The 17587-nt window shown below is 36.4% G+C and overlaps 1 protein-coding gene across 5 annotated transcripts in view; it reads right to left on the reverse strand.

Moving 5' to 3' along the window:
- Nucleotides 1-17587, reverse strand: part of NEXN (nexilin F-actin binding protein) — a 211841-nt gene that overhangs the window by 188719 nt on the left and 5535 nt on the right. The gene's annotated exons all lie outside the window — the stretch shown is intronic.

A 17587-nucleotide genomic window follows, 5' to 3' on the forward strand; every position in this document is an offset into this window, starting at 1 on the left:
GAGGCTGGAGGGAACTGCCTGAAAACGTAGAGTTGTGTTCCAGTAGCCATGTTTCTTGATGATGACTGTATAATGATACAGCTGTCACAATGTGACTGTGTGATTGTGAAAACTTTGTGTCTGATGCTCCTTTTATCTACCTTGTCAACAGATGAGAGGAACATATGGAATAAAAATAAATAATAGGGGGAACAAATGTTAAAATAGATTTAGTTTGAAATGCTAGTGATCAATGAAAGGGATCAGTAAGGGGTATGGCCTGTAAAATTTTTTTTTTCTGTTTGTTATATTTTTCTGTTGTCTTTTTATATCTTTTTCTGAATTGATGCTAATGTTCTTGGAAATGGGCATGATGATGAATATGCAACCATGTGATGATATTGTGAATTGCTGAGTGTATGTGTTGGGATTGTTTGTGTTTCTTGTAATTTTTTTTAATTAATAAAAAATTTTAAAAAAAGATAAACATAACAAAATATGGGCTGGGATCTGCCTACTAATAACTACAAAACACTGATGAAAGAAATTCAAGAAGGTAAATGGAGCAGAAGATTTCATTTCTCTCCAATTAAATCCATAGAAACAACAAAATCCTAACCAAAATCCCAGCAAAATTTTTGTAGAGGTTGATAAGCTAATTAAACAAAAATTTTAAGGAAAGGCAAAAAAACTATAGCCAAAATAAATGTGAAAAAGAAGAAAACAAATGGAGAACTCACATTGGCCAATTTCAAGACTTAACTGCACAGCTACTATAATCACAGCAGTGTGGTATTAGTAAAAAGAATACATAAACAGATCAATGCAGCAGAACAGAGGACTCAGAAATAAACCTACACAAATATAGTCAAACTATTGCTGTCAAAGGTGCAAAAGCAAAATCAAGGAACAAAGAACAGCGTTTTCTTAAATGGTGCTAGAATAAAATCAATGCAAAGAAAAATCTGGACACACCTCACATGTCATAAAAATTAACACCAAATATATCATACTTTTAAATGTAAAACATAAAACTTGTAGAGAAAACACTGGAGAAAATCTGCATGATCTTCAGTTTAGCAAAAAGGTTTTAACTACAATGCAAAAAACATAATACATAAAAGAAAAAATTGACAAATCAGACTTCATTAAAATTAAAAGAATGAGCCACTGACTCAAAGAAAAAGGGCAACTCATGTATATGATAAAGGGCTTCATGCAGAATATATAAAGATATCAAAACCCAAAAAGAAAACAACTAAATTTTCAAAATGGGCAAGAGATCTGAATGCACTCTTCACCAGGGAAGACATATAGATGGCAAATAAGCAAATGAGAAATGCACAATATCCTTAGTTATTTGGTAAATGTAAATTAAAACCACAATTTTAAAATATTATATTATTCCATTTATATGACATTCTGGAAAAGGCAAATCCAAAGGGACAGAAAACACATCAACAGCAGGCAGGGGATGGGAAATGAGGAACTGACTTTAAAAAGGGGGCAAACACTAAAAATATGAGAGTAAAGGACATTTTCAGGGCGATAAAACTGCTCTAGCAGGTCTTCTGCGATAGGTACATGACCCTGTACATTTGTCAAAACCACAGAATGAAGGGAATTGCAAGAAGGTATTGGAGCAGGAGGCTCCAGGATTACGTCTCTACTAGAACAACTATTAAATAAGTAGTAACAGGGTTCCGAGTCAAGATGGCGGCTTAACAATGTGCGCATTTTAGTTCCTCCTCCAGAACAACTACTAAATAACCAGAAACAGTACAGAACAGCTTCCAGAGCCACGATAGTGACCGGACACACAGCGTACCCCAGTCTGGACCAGCTGGACTGGCTGTGAGCACCCCCCAGAAACGTGAGTTCCCAAAGCTGCGGCAGCCAGTGCCCCTCCCCTACAGGCCGCTTCCCAGAGGGGAAAGGAAAGGACTTTACCAGCAGCAGGGACTGGGCACAATCAAACACCAATTGTGGAACTAATTAACAAATTCTGACTACTAAAATAGGCCCCCAACTTAGGTGAACCTGATCAAAGCGGAGGTTGCTCATTTTTGCCCCAGCGCCAAAGGGGCAGGATTGACAGAAAAAGGGAGAAAAAAAAAAAGAAGGAGACAGAAGAGAGAGGTGTGGAGAAGAGTGTAGAAAGGAAGACTATGAGTAAAGGTATAAAGAAGGAAAATTAGATATGACATATAAAATCCAGAAGGCAAAATAGTAGAAGAAAGTACTACTCATGCAGTAATAACACTGAATGTTAATGGATTAAACTCTCCAATCAAAAGACAAAGTCTGGCAGAATGGATTAAAAAACAGGACCCATCTATATGCTGTCTCTACTCAAAGGACACGAGGCCAAGGACACAAATGGACATTTACACACCAATGTTTATAACAGCATTATGACAATTACCAAGAGATGGAAACAGCCAAAATGTCCATCAACAGACAGTTGGCTAAACAAACTGTGACATTTACATAAGATGGAATATTATGCAGCTGTAAGACAGAATAAAGTTATGAAGTATGTAACAACATGAATGGACCTTAAGGACAGTATGCTGAGTGTGATTAGCCAGAAACAAAAGGACAAATACTGTATGGTCTCACTGATATGAATTGACATTAGTGAATAAACTTGGAATATTTCCTTGGTAACAGAGACCATCAGGAGATAGAAATAGGGTAAGATATTGGGTAATTGGAGCTGAAGGGATACAGATTGTGCAACAGGACTGAATATAAAAACTCAGAAATGGACAGCACAGTATTACCTAACTGTAATAAAATTATGTTAAAACACTGAATGAAGCTGCATATGAGAATGATAGAGGGAGGAGGGCTGGGGCATAAATGAAATCACAAAGAAAGATAGATGATAAAGATTGAGATGTGTAATCTAGGAATGCCTAGAGTGTATAATGATAGTGACTAAATGTACAAATTTTAAAAATGTTTTTGCATGAGGAAGAACAAAAGAATGTCATTGCTGCAGTGTGCTGAAAATAGATGGTATTAATTTAATATTTTAAAATTTTAAAAATTAATTGGTATTAATTTAATATTTTAAAATTTCAACTAATGTGTGAGACTAAAGTAAAAAATGTTTATTTGGTACAAATCTATACTTTGACTAGTGCATCTCCTAATATAACTTATGTAGATAGCTGGTTGAACACCCTAAATACATGGAACTTTGTATAGGACATGAGATTTTGTTGGTTTGTCCAGGTGATGCCCTGATGAATACCAGAGTGATTTCATCAGTGAGTGGAAAAGTACTTGCAAAGTCCCCTTTGGGGAATGGTGAGAACGGGGGAAAACTCAACCTCCCCACGTTGAATTCTTGATATTCTCACAAGCACTGTGGACAACAAAAGCTATAGGCTGAGCCCCCAGTCTTGAGGTTTGTTCATATGAAACTTAACCCCACAGGGGATAGGTCAAGCCTACTTAAAATTAAGCCTAAGAGTCACCCCCAAGAGAGCCTCTTTTGTTGCTCAGATGTGGCCTCTCTCTACAGCCAACACAGCAAGCAGACTCACCACCCTCCCCCTGTCTACGTGGGACATGACTACCTGGGGTGTGGATCTTCCTGGCAGCATGGGACAGAAATCCCGGAATGAGCTGAGATTCAGCATCAAGGGATTGAGAAAAACTCTAGAATGAGCTGAGACCCAGCATCAAGGGATTGAGAAAACCTTCTCAACCAAAAGGGGGAAGAGTGAAATGAGACAAAGTGTCAATGGCTGAGAGATTCCAAACAGAGTCGAGAGGTTATCCTGGAGGTTATTCTTATGCAGTAAGTAGTTTTCACCTTGTTATCCAAGATGTAATGGAGAGGCTGGAGGGAACTGCCTGAAAACGTAGAGCTGTGTTCCAGTAGCCATGTTTCTTGATGATGACTGTATAATGATACAGCTGTCACAATGTGACTGTGTGATTGTGAAAACTTTGTGTCTGATGCTCCTTTTATCTACCTTGTCAACAGATGAGAGGAACATATGGAATAAAAATAAATAATAGGGGGAACAAACGTTAAAACAGATTTAGTTTGAAATGCTAGTGATCAGTGAAAGGGATCAGTAAGGGGTATGGCCTGTAAAATTTTTTTTTTCTGTTTGTTATATTTTTCTGTTGTCTTTTTATATCTTTTTCTGAATTGATGCTAATGTTCTGAGAAATGATCATGATGATAAATATGTAACTATGTGATGATATTGTGAATTGCTGAGTGTATGTGTTGGGATTGTTTGTGTTTCTTGTAATTTTTTTTAATTAATAAAAAATTAAAAAAATAAAAATAAGTACTAACTGTCTGAAACACCTATTTTGAAACTCCAAGTACAGTAGAACACCATAGAGCATCCAGGGAAGAGATGGCTAAATTATAGTAAAGAAGACTAAACTGCTCTTTCTGCACTGTGGTGACTAGCAGCCATCCTTCACTCTCACAGAGGCCGCTATGGGGCTCAGGGCCCTTGGCAAGCTCATTGGTGATAGAATGGGAAACAAAAGTCCACTTTCCAAGGTCACTGATGGGCACCAACAATTGCTGATCAGGGCTTTTGATTAGTGAATTCATGTTGCTGGGGGCCTGGCTCTAAAGGCAGCCATTGTTCCAGCCATGCCCAGACACAGTGCCTGAGAAGACTTACAAGCTTCCTCAGGGCTGCAGGGGATGAACCAGGGCTGCATTTGCAGGGCTGTCAAGAAAGTACCAGAGAGCCAAGATAGTGGCTTAGTGAGGTATGGGATTTAGTTCGTCCTCCACAGCAACTAGCAAACAGCCGGAACAGTACAGAACAACAGCTGGGGCTACATCAGTGACCGGACACACAGTGAATACTAGTCTGGACAAGCTGGACCAGCTGTAATCCCACCAAGAATCGTGAGTCCCCCAAGCCACGGTGGCCAGTGTCCCTCCCCACAGGTTGGTTCCCAGAGGGAAAAGGAAAGAGACTTTACTAACAGTAAGGGGCCGAGCAACCAAACTCAAATTTGTGGAATTAATGAACAAATTCTGATTACTAAAAAAATGCCCCCAGCTCAGCTGAACCTCGAGTAAAAGCTGAGGTTCCTGGTTTTTGCCCTGGTGCAGAGGGGGCAGGACTGACAGAAAAGAAAAGAAAAAAAAAATCAGGTTTTTTTTTTATCAGGCAGCACAAAATACTTGAAGGAAAGGAGAGAACACATACAACCTGGAAATACACAGAGCAACATACAACTTAAGCGCCCTAGTGGCAAACCCAAGGAATGAGGGTCCTGCTCTGAAAAGGAGGAGTTTTTTCTTTTTTTCTTGTTTGTGGCTGTGTTTCTACAACTTGACTGCTCTTTGGATACAACTGCAAGGCTTCTCAGGCTCCAAATGCCACATGGAGAGCTTGTGTAGAGGTTGTGCCTTCCCCAGGAGAGAGGTGCGGCCCAGTTCAGGTGGAATCCTCTCAAAGAATACAGACCCCAGGGTCTGGAAAACTGAAAGCAGCATACAATCTCTCCTTTGTCTCGACCACACCCCCAGCAGGAAGAGGCAGCTGAAGTTAAAGTTACCACATCATCTTATGCTGCCACCAGGCAGACAAGTGCCACATACTGAGCAAGATAAGAAAAACACAGAGTCTAAAGGCTTCAAAGGAAAGTCTTTCAACCTGCTGTATCTCACCCTCAGGAAAACTTGACGCAGGTCACTTTCCACCTGAAAGGAGGCCAGTTTGGTCTGGGAAAATCTGACTGGAGTCTAGACCCTCCTAAGGGGGAAAAAAAGGCACCATACAGGCAGGGCAAGAAACAAGAAAACAAGCACTGAAAAATTCTGATCTGTTAAACAAACCCTAAGTTAAGGGTCTAGAATAAGCTGAACTGAATGTCAAAGAACAGACAGATAACAAAGTCATCTCACAAGAAAATCCTAGCTAAAAGAAGTGAAAACAATCTACAGAATAAACTAATTAAGGTAATTAGATGCCTAGACACCAGCAAAAAATAATGAATCATACTAGCAAAACTGAACATATGGCCCAATCAAAGGAACAAACCAACAATTCAAATGACCTACAGAAGCTGAAATGATTAATTCAGAATATTTGAACAGACATGGAAAATCTCATCAAAAATAAAACCAATGAATTCAGGGAGGATATAAAGGAGTTAAGGGATGAATAAAAAGAAGAAATCGAAAGATTGAAAAAACAAATCACAGAATTTATGGAAACAAAAGACACAGCAGAAGAGATGAAAAAACAATGGAAGCCTACAGTGTAAGATTTCAAGAGGTAGACGATAGGGTTAGTAAACTAGAGGATAGGACATCTGAAATCTGACAAGCAAAAGAAAATAGAGGGAAAAGAATGGAAAAATAAGAGCAGGGACATAGGGAATTGAATGACAACATGAAGTGCATGAATATACGTGTTGTAGGTGTCCCAAAAGGAGAAGAGAAAGGAAAAGGAGGAGAAAACCTAATGGAGGAAATTATCACTGAAAATTTCCCAACTGTTATGAAAGACTTAAAATTACAGATCCAAGAAGTGCAGCGTATCCCAAAGAGAATAGATCCAAACAGACGTACCCCAAGACACTTACTAATCAGAATGTCAGATGTCAAAGAGAAAGAGTGAATTTTGAAAGCAGCAGGAGAAAAGCAATCCACCACATACAAGGGAAGCCCAATAAGACTATGTGTAGGTTTCTCAGCAGAAACCACGGAGGCAAGAAGACAGTGACATGATGTATTTAAGGTACTGAAAGAGAAAAACTGCCAACCAAGAATTCTATATCCAGCAAAATCATCCTTCAAAAATGAGGGGGAAATTAAAACATTTTCAGGCAAAAAATCACTGAGAGAATTTGTGACCAAGAGACCAGCCCTGCAAGAAATACTAAAGGGAGCACTACAGACAGATATGAAAAGTCAGAAGAGAGAGGTGTGGAGAAGAGTGTAGAATGGAAGACTATGAGTAAAGGTAAAAAGAAGAAAAATTAGATAGGATATATAAAATTAAAAAGGCAAAATGGTAGAAGAAAGTACTGCCCTTATAGTAATAACACTATATCTTAATGGATTAAACTTGCCAATCAAAAGACATAGATGGAAAGAATGCATTAAAAAACAGGACCCATCTACATGTCGTCTATAGGAAACATATTTTAGACCGAGGATAAACGTAGGTTGAAGGTGAAAGTGTGGGAAAAGATATTTCATGCAAACAAACAGAAAACAGCAGGAGTAGCTATCCTAATATCCAACAAATTAGACTTCAAATGCAAAACAATTTAAAAAGACAAAGAAGAACACTATGTATTAATAAAAGGAAGAATTCAATGAGACATAACAATCGTAAATATTTATGTACCTAGCTAGACTGCTCCATAATACCTGAGGCAAATGCGGAAAAGAAAAATAGACACATCAACCATAATAGCTGGAGACTTCAATTCCCTGATGTCATCAATGGACAGAGCATCTAGACAGAGGATCAATAAAGAAGCAGAGCATTTGAATAATACAACAAACGAACTAGACTTAACAGACACTTATTGAACATTATACCCCACAAAAGGATACACTTTTTTCTCAAGTGCTCATGGATCATTCTAAAGGAAGACCACATGCTGGGTCGCAAAGCAAGTCTCAGTAAATTTAAAAAGATTGAAATTATATAAAACATGTTCTCAGATCATAAAGGAATGAAGTTGGAAATCAATTATAGGCAGAGGGCCAGAAATTCACAAATATATGGAGGCTAAATAACACACTCTTAAACAATCAGTAGGTCAAGGAAGAAATTACAAGAGAAATCAGTAAATATCTCGAGGCAAATTAAAATGAAAACACAACATATCAAAATTTATGATGCAGCAAAGGCAGTGCTGAGAGGGAAATTTATTGCCCTAAATGCCTATATCAAAAAAGAAGAGCGAGCAAAAATCGAGGAATTAACTGTTTACTTGGAAGAACTAGAGAAAGAACAGCAACTAACCCCAAAGCAAACAAAAGGGAAAGAACCAAGAAAGATTAGAGTAGAAACAAATGAAACTGAGAACATGAAAACAATTGAGAGAAATCAATAAAACCAGAATTTCGTTCTATGAGAAAATCAATAAGATTGATGGACTCTTAGCAAGGTTGACAAAAAGAAAAAGAGAGAGGATGCAAAAAATAAAATCAGAAATGTAAGAGAAGATATAACCACTGACCCCGCAGAAATAAAGGAGGTAATGAGAGGATACTATGAGCAATTTTATGCTAATACACTAGACAACATAGATGAAATGGACAACTTCCTAGAAAGACATGAAGAACCAACACTGACTTGAGAAGAAACAGAAGCCTCAACAAACCAATCACAAGTAAAGAAACCAAATTAGTCATTAAGAAGATCAAAAAAAAGAAAAGTCCAGGACCAAATGGTTTCACATGTGTATTCTACCAAACATTAAAGAAAGAATTAGTACCAATCCTGCTCAAACTCCTCAAAAAAACAATTGAAGAGGAGGAAAGGCTATTTAACTCATTCTATGAAGCCAACATCACCCTCATACCAAAGCCAGACAAAGATATTACAAGATAAGAAAATTACAGACCAAGCTCTCTAATGAATATAGATGCAAAACTCCTCAACAAAATTCTTGCAAATTGAATCCAGCAGCACATTAAAAGAATTATACACCATGACCAAGTAGGATTCATCCCAGGTATGCAAGCATGGCTCAACATTAGAAAATCAATTAATGTAATACACCATATCAACAAATCAAAGCAGAAAAAACACATGATCATCTCAACTGATGCAGAAAAGACATTTGACAAAATTCAACAGTCTTTCTTGTTGAAAACACTTCAAAGGATAGGAATAGAAGGAAACTTCCTCAACATGATAAAGGGAATATGTAAAAAACCCACAGCTAGTATCATCCTCAATGGGGAAAAACTGAAAACTTTCCCCCTAAGATCAGGAGCAAGATGAGGATGCTCACTATCACCACTGTTATTCAACATTGCATTGGAAGTTCTAGTCAGAGCAAGACAAGAAAAAGAAATACAAGGCATCAAAATTGAAAAAGAAGAAGTAAAACTCTCACTGTTTGCAGGTGATATGATACTATATGTCGAAAACCCCAAAAATTCCACAGCAAAACTACTAGAGCTAATAAATAAGTACAGCAAAGTGGCAGGTTACAAGCACAACACTCAAAAATCTGCAGTGTTTCTATACACTAGTAATGAGTAATATGAGAGGAAATCAAGAAAAATATTACATTTACAATTGCAACCAAAAGTATAAAATATTTAGGAATAAATTTAATTAAGACCTATACAAAGAAAAGTACAAGACATTGCTAAAAGAAATCACAGAAGACCTAAATAAACGAAAGAGCATACCGTGTTTATGGACCAGAAGACTAAATATTGTTAAGATGTCAAATCTACCTAAATTAATTTATAGATTCAATGCAATACCAATTAAAAGCCTGAAAACTTAGTTTTCGGAAATAGAAAAACCAATAACCAAATTTATCTGGAAGGGCAGGGTGCCCTGAACAACTAAAAATATCCTGAGGAAAAAAAAAATGAAGTCAGAGGTCTCACGCTACCTGACTTTAAAATGTATTATGAAGTTAGTGGTCAAAACAACACAGTGCTGGTATAAAGATAGATATACTGACAAATGGAATTGAATAGAGTGTTCAGATATAGACCCTCTCATCTATGGACAATTGATCTTGGATAAGGCAGTCAAGCCAACTCACCTGGGACAGAACAGTCTCTTCAATAAACGGTGCCTAGAGAACTGGATATCCACACGCAAAAGATGATCCATATCTCACACCCCATACAAAAATTAACTCTAAATGGATCAAAGACCTAAACATTAGAGCTAAGAACATAAAACTTTGAGAAGAAAATGTAAGGAAATATCTTATAAATCTTATAATAGGAGGTGGTTTTCTAGACCTTATACCCAAAGCACAAGCATTGAAGAAAGAAATAGATAAATGGGAACTCCTCAAAATTAAACACTTTTGCGCATCAAAAAACTTTGTCAAGAAAGTAAAAAGAAGGCCGACACAACGGGAGACAATATTTGGAAACAATGTATCAGATAAGGATCTAGTATCCAGAATATATAAAGAGATGTTCAACTCAACAACAAAAACACAAACAACCCAATTACAAAATGGACAAAAGACAGGAACAGACACTTCTCAGAAGAGGAAATATAAATGGCCAAAAGACACATGAAAAGATGCTCAACTTTCCTGGCTATTAGGAAAATGCAAATGAAAACCACTATAAGATATCATCTCACACCCACCAGAATAGCCATTATCAATAAAACAGAAAATGACAAGTGCCGGAGAGGATGTGGAGAAAGAAGCACATTTATCTACTGTTGGTGGGAATGTAAAATGGTACAACCCCATGGTGGAAGGCAGTTTGGTGGTTCCTCAGGAAGCTAAGTAGAGAATTACCATATGATCTGGCAATACCATTGCTAGGGTATCTACTCAGAGGACATGAGGGCAAGGACACAAATGAACATTTGCACACCAATGTTTATAGCAGCATTATTTACAATTGCCAAGAGATGGAAACAGTCCAAATGTCCATCAACAGACAAGTGGCTAAACAAGCTGTGGTATATACATGTGATAGAATATTATGCAGCTGTAAGACAGAATAAAGTGGTGAAGTATGTAACAACATGGATGGAACTTGAGGACATTATGCTGAGTGAGATTAGCCAGAAACAAAAGGACAAACACTGTATGGTCTCACTGATAGGAACTAACATTAATGAATGAACTTAACGAATTTCAGTTAAGAACAGAGGTCAGCAAGAGATACAAATTGGGTAGATATTGTATCTGAAGAGATACAGATTGTGCAACAGGACTGAATGTAAAAATTAAAAAATGGATAGCACAATACTACCTAACTGTAATACAATAATGTTAGTACACTGAATGAACCTGAATGTGAGAATGATAGAGGGAGGAGGCCTGGGGGCAGAAATTAAATCAGAAGGAAAGACAGATGATAAAGACTGAGATGGTATAATCTAGGAATGCCTGGAGTGTACAATGATAGTGACTAAATGTAGAAATTAAAAAAATATTTTTACATGAGGAAGAACAAAGGAATGTCAATATTGATGGGTATTGAAAAGAGATGGTAATACATATTTTAAAACTTTAACTTATGGTGAGACTAAAGAAAAAAATGTTCATTTGGTACAAAATTTATATTTTGACTAGTACATCTTCTCATATAAATTTTATGGACAGTTTAACTGAACACCATAAGTGCATGGAACCTTGAGTATGGCATGAGATTTTGTTCAGAGTGATGCCCCGATAAATCCCAGAGTGATTTAACAGTGAATAAAAACATATTTGCATCTGCCCCCAGAACCGTGGGATCAACAATGCCATCCAGACCAAAAGGGGGAAAAGAAGTGTAATTAATAAAGTATCAGTGGCTGTAAGAGTTCAAAATAGAGTCGAGAGCTACTCTGGACAAGCTTCAATTAGGCATTGCTGCCTGTTATGACTTGCCAACCCCCAAACAAAACCATTGCAGCCGATACTGGGGAACACCTCGAGCATGTATAGGATTCTGAAAAGGTTCTATGCACTAGGGTAACTTTCCAGAAACCTACAACCTCCAGATGGGTCCCTGGACCACGTAACTCCTGAAACCTAGAGGGGCCAGCCTTTCCAGAACATCAGCTAGTACCATCTTCCTACCCATATTATTGACTGCTCTGTCCAGCATGAAAAAGTTAGAATGGGCATAGCCCAAATACTCCTAAAGAGTGGGATAAAAAGATGGAAGGTGAATGCAGAGTTACACAGAGAAGGTGGGGTTTAACAAACGAATATGATTGCTGAATCATTATATTGATATTTCTTTTAGTTGCCAGTATCTTAGAGCAGCTAGAAGTAAAAAACTAAAATTTCAGAATTGTAACCCATATCAAACTCTGAAATCTATTCTACAACTGATTGTTGTGCTGTGCTTTGAAATGTATTGCTGTTTTGTATATATGCTATTTTTCATGAAAAAGAAAAAAAGTCAATTGTGATGATAAAAATATATATATTTATTCCTTCTAGCCTCTTATACTCTGGAACAGCTAGAAGGCCAAATCTGAGAGGATGGTATGGTAGCCCATGACAAACTCTGGGATCTGTCCTGTAACTATTTGTTGAAGAATGTTTTGAAAACCATTGCTTTTTTTCTTTGCTTTGTATATAATGTTATATTATGCAGAAAAAAAAGTCCCAGTTTGGTTGATGAATTAATTACATAATTACCTGACATGTAATGCACACAAATAAACATGTCAATAAAAATTCAGGGCGGGCCGCGGTGGCTCAGCGGGCAAAGTGCTTGCCTGCTATGCCGGAGGACCTCGGTTCGATTCCCGGCCCCAGCCCATGTAACAAAAAACGGAGAAACAGAATACAATAAAACAAGAAAATGTTTAAAAGATGTTTCCCTTTCTTCCTTCCTTCCTTCCTTCTATCCTTCCTTCCTTCTCTCTGTCTTTCCTTTAAAAAAAAAAAAAAAAAAAAAAAAAAAAAAAAAAAAAAAATTCAATCTTCAATATCACTATTGAAGAGCTGAAACAGGAAAATTTTAAATGTATGAATGCCAAAATTCTATGGTAAGTATTGATTGCACCTACAAAAAAAAGATCCAAAGGAGAGTTAAAGAAATCTGCTAATGCCAAAAGACTTGAAGAAGTTTGCTAATTCACAAACCAAGATATCACAGATTTAAAACTTATGGTGTATAATATATTTCTACTTTAAATAAACTCATTGAATTTCTATACAATGTATCCATTTACTGAAAATATAAAAAAAAATTTTAAAGACAGAAAAAGAAAAAAAAAACATATTTGCAAAGTCCCCTTTGGGGAATGGTGAGAAAGGGGGAAAATTCAACTTCCCCAAGTTGAATTCTTGATATTCTCACAAGCAGTGGGGACAACAAAAGCAATAGGATGAGTCCCCAACCTTGGGATTTGCTCATATGAAACTTAACCCCACAAAGGATAGGTCAAGTCTACTTAAAATTAGACCTAAGAGTCACCCCCAAGAGAACCTCTTTTGTTGCTCAGATGTGGCCTCTTTCTCCAGCCAACACAATAAGCAAACTCACTGCCCTCCCCCTGTCTACGTGGGACATGACTCCCAGGGGTGTAGACCTTCCTGGCAACATGGGACAGAAATTCTAGAATGAGCTGAGACTCAGCATATAGGGATTGAGAAAACTTCTCAACCAAAAGGGGGAAGAGTGAAAAGAGACAAAACAAAGTGTCCATGGCTGAGAGATCCCAAACAGAGTCGAAAGGTTATCCTGGAGGTTATTCTTACACACTAAATAGATATCACTTTGTTAGTCAAGATGAAATGGAGAGGCTGGAGGGAAATGCCTGAAAATGTAGAGCTGTGTTCCAGTAGCCATGTTTCTTGAAGATGCTTGTATAACGACACAGCTTTCACAATGTGAATGTGTGCTTGTGAAAACCTTGTGTCTGATGCTCCTTTTATCTATCTTATCAACAGATGAGTAAAACATATGGAATAAAAATAAATAATAGGGGGAACAAATGTTAAAATAAATTTAGATTGAAATGCTAGTTATCAATGAAAGGGAGGGGTAAGGGGCATGGTATGCATGAATTTTTTTCTGTTGTCTTTATTTCTTTTTCTGAATTGATGCAAATGTTCTAAGAAATGATTATGATGATGATATGCAACTATGTGTTGATATTGTGAATTATTGATTATGTATGTAGAACAGAATGATCATAAGTTAAGATGTTTGCATTTGTTTATTGCTATATTTTTGTTTAAAAATTTAAAAATTAAAAAAAAATCCATGCAACTATATTACACAGTGAACCCTAAGTTAAACCATGGACTTTAATTAATTGTACAATCATGAAATGTACCATCATCATTATAACAAATGCTCTACTCTAATATAAGAGGTGGTCGGGTGGTAAAAGGGAATTCTGTACTTTATACATGATTGTTCTATAAACCCACAACTTCTGTAATAAAGGGAGAGAAGATAAAAAAGCAATGTAGTCAACCCAAGGCTTAAAAATCTCTAATATTAACTCTTGCCTATTACTTATCACTTTGTTACTTACTTTTTTCCTCAAAGTCAAGTACTTTCAATATCATTGCCTGGTGTACTGGAAATACAGCATCTTAGAATCACAAAGCTCAAGGGGCTTTCTGAGGTGATATTGTCCCTTTCCTTACCTTCAGACAAAATGAAAACTAGAGAACTGTTCTATTCATTTAATATTAATTGAGCATCAACTTATGGGCAAGGCACAAAGGATTGTTTAATGACCCTGTCAAGTTTTCCCCCTCATCTAATGTTCTCTGGAAACAGAATAGTCAGTCACATATAAATCTCCTGCTCTAAAAAAAAACCCTCCTATTCTAATAACTTTATTTTCCTTTAAAGTTCAGCATAAACTTCCTGCTAGAATAAAATTGATATATTCCCCTAACATAGTAGTTTATACCTTATTTAGGGGGTATGAAGATAGGGTCTCTGTTTCTTGCTACACTCTAAGTTCCATACGGATAGGGGCTTTCTCTTTATCTTTCCCACCACTTTATATCTTGACTTAAATATAGTTCATGATTAAAAAAAATATGTTGAACAAATCTCACTGATAAATAAAACATACCACATGCAAACTGTAAACTTGGAGCAAGCCTCTTAATGTCTTCAAATTTCAGTTTCATTTCACCAAAAGATGATGAATAACCCTCAAAGGGTTATTGTGAAAGGAGATTATTATATGTAAGGTAATACCTGATACATAGTAGGCATTCAAAAATGTTTTAATTATTTAACCTTCCCTTATAGATTTTGAACTTTTAATAAACTTTAAAAACATGTTTTAGAATAATTTTACATTTACAGAAAAGTTGCAAAGATCATAAAGAGAATTCCCATATACCTTCACTCTGCTTTCCCTAATATTAACATCTTACACTGCCATGGAACTCTTGTCAAAACTAAGAAAATTAACATTAGTATTAAATTAACATTAGTTACAGTAAAGTCTGTAACTAAAATACAGATTTTATTCTGATTTCAGCAGTTATTCCACTAATGTCTTTTTTCTATTGCAGGATCCAGTTCAGGATATCATATTGCATTTAGACAGATTTTATTTTTAGATGTTTAGAGTTAATTTGTGTCCTTCTCGTTGGACACTCTAAATGTGGAGAATACAATGAAACAACTTACCACTTCATGTTGTGGTTTCCAAATGAAAAACAGAACCTGGTTCTATTAACGTGATACACAGTAACATACCAAAGTAATCCTTAAGAAAACTACAGAGGTAGGAGACTTAATTGAGTATTTTATTTATAGTATGTATAAGGAATTGACTCCTGTCCCTGACAAAAGGTATATTCAGGTCACAACCCTGTCCTGTGGGTTGAATTCATTTGTAAATAGGACCTTTGGAGATGTTATTAGTTAAGGAGTGCCCAAAATGAATGTGGGTGAGTCTTAATCCAATATGACTGAAATCCTTATAGGCAAAGGGAATTGGACATGGAGAGGAAAAAACCATGGGGAGCAGCCAGAAGCTGGAAGTCAATGGAACCTAGAAGAGAAAGAAGATGCCACCATGTGCATCATCGTGTGAAAGAAAAGTCAACGAATCCCAAAGACTGCCAGCCAGTCAAAAGATATTAACCCTGGGAAGAAGCAAGCTTTCTAGTCTAAAAACTGTGAGTCAATGGCCATTGTTAAGACAACCCATTGGGTGGTATTTATTTTAGCAGCTAGAAAACAGCATGAATTCGTTAAAAGGAGAAATACTTGAAAAATACATTATTCCTTAAATAATGACACAGGGAAATAAAATAGGAGTAATATTTATCAGAGTGCTCACCCATCCTTATTGTGTACCAAGCAGTATGGTTTTCATTCCTTTCATAGATGATAAAAATTTAGTCTTAAAGCAGTTAAGTAACTTGCTCAAGGATCACACAATTCTACAGAGGTGAAGCAGGGATTTAAATGCTTTCAAAATCAAAGGTGATGGTGGAATTACACATAGAAGATAGGATTTAACAAATGAATATGAATGCTGAATCATTAAATTGATATCTCTTTTAGTCTCCAGTATTTTAGAGCAGATAGAAGTCAAAACCTAAAATTGTGAAAGTGCAACCCATGTCAAAGTCCGAAATATGTTCCACAACTAATTGTGGTGCTGTGCTTGATATTTATAGCTTTTTTGCCTGTATGTTATTGTTCACAAAAAAAAGTAGGAAAAAAAGTCGATTGTGATGATAAAAAAGTATTTAAGCCCTCTAGCCTCCTACATTCTGGAGCAGCTAGAAGGAAAAATATGAGAGGATCGTATGGTAGCCATGACAAACTCTGGGATCTATCCTGTAACTACTTTTTGAAGAGTGCTTTGAAAACTATTGCTTTTTTATTTCTTTGCTTTATACATATGTTATACTATACAATTTAAAAAGCTTAAATGTTTAAAAAAACATGTTTAAATCCATATATGTTATGTATCATCTGTTGAAAGTACTTCACTCACACTGATGACATATCTCACTATGCCGTTATTTATAAATGAACTGCACCCAACGTGGATTATCAATTTTTAGAAGCTGAAGTAATGAACAAAAAAATCTCAAGTCTTCTGTCATGAAAAATCAATCCAATTCCAGAGCTTTAGAAATGTCTAAACAAGAACTCCTGAGCTTTTCCTATATGGTTATCTCTTTGTCCTTTGAAGCTATTCAAACTGTAGACCCACTACCTTAATGCAAAGTTTGGCAAATTTTTTCCGTAAAGGCCAAACAGTAAATATCTTAGGCTTTGTGAACCATACAATCTCTTCTACAACTACTTAACTCTGCTACTATAGCACAAAAGCAATTTAGGTGGTATTTTAACAAATGAGCATGGCGGTGTTCCAATAAAACAGTTGGCAGACTGTATTTGACCTGTAGGCTGCAGTTTGTTGACCCATCTTAGTGCATTCCATGGCATGGAATGAGTTTGGGATGTTAACTACCATGACTGAGAACAGAGGATGTATCCTGATGTTTACCTGCAAAGTCTCTTTATGTTATTTAACAAAATATTTCATGAAATGTGTTCATTCTAGGATTGAAAAGCAGGTAGGTAGTATAATAGAATAAGCATGAGCAAAGGATATAAAAAGAATTCACAGAAAAAGAAATATTAAACTAATTAAAGCATTTGGTTTTTAATAGTGATTTCTAGGCTGTAGATGGCCACTGAAATAGGAATTATCAAATATTACTGGTGGGGGCCAATATAAACTATCTGGAAAGCAATTTAGTAATATGTCAAGAGAAAACTCAAAAATATTTGTACTTAATACAAACAAGTATTAAACTGAGGGTGCAGGGGTGGTTCAGTGGGAGAATGCTTGCCTGCCAGGCAGGAGACCCACGTTGTTCAATTCCTGGCCCATGTGCCCAAAAATTTTTAAAAAAAGGAAAGAAGAAATAAACCTATGAAAAGATGTTCAACCTAACT

Source organism: Tamandua tetradactyla, chromosome 11, assembly GCF_023851605.1.
Source record: "Tamandua tetradactyla isolate mTamTet1 chromosome 11, mTamTet1.pri, whole genome shotgun sequence".
Taxonomy (NCBI): domain Eukaryota; kingdom Metazoa; phylum Chordata; class Mammalia; order Pilosa; family Myrmecophagidae; genus Tamandua; species Tamandua tetradactyla.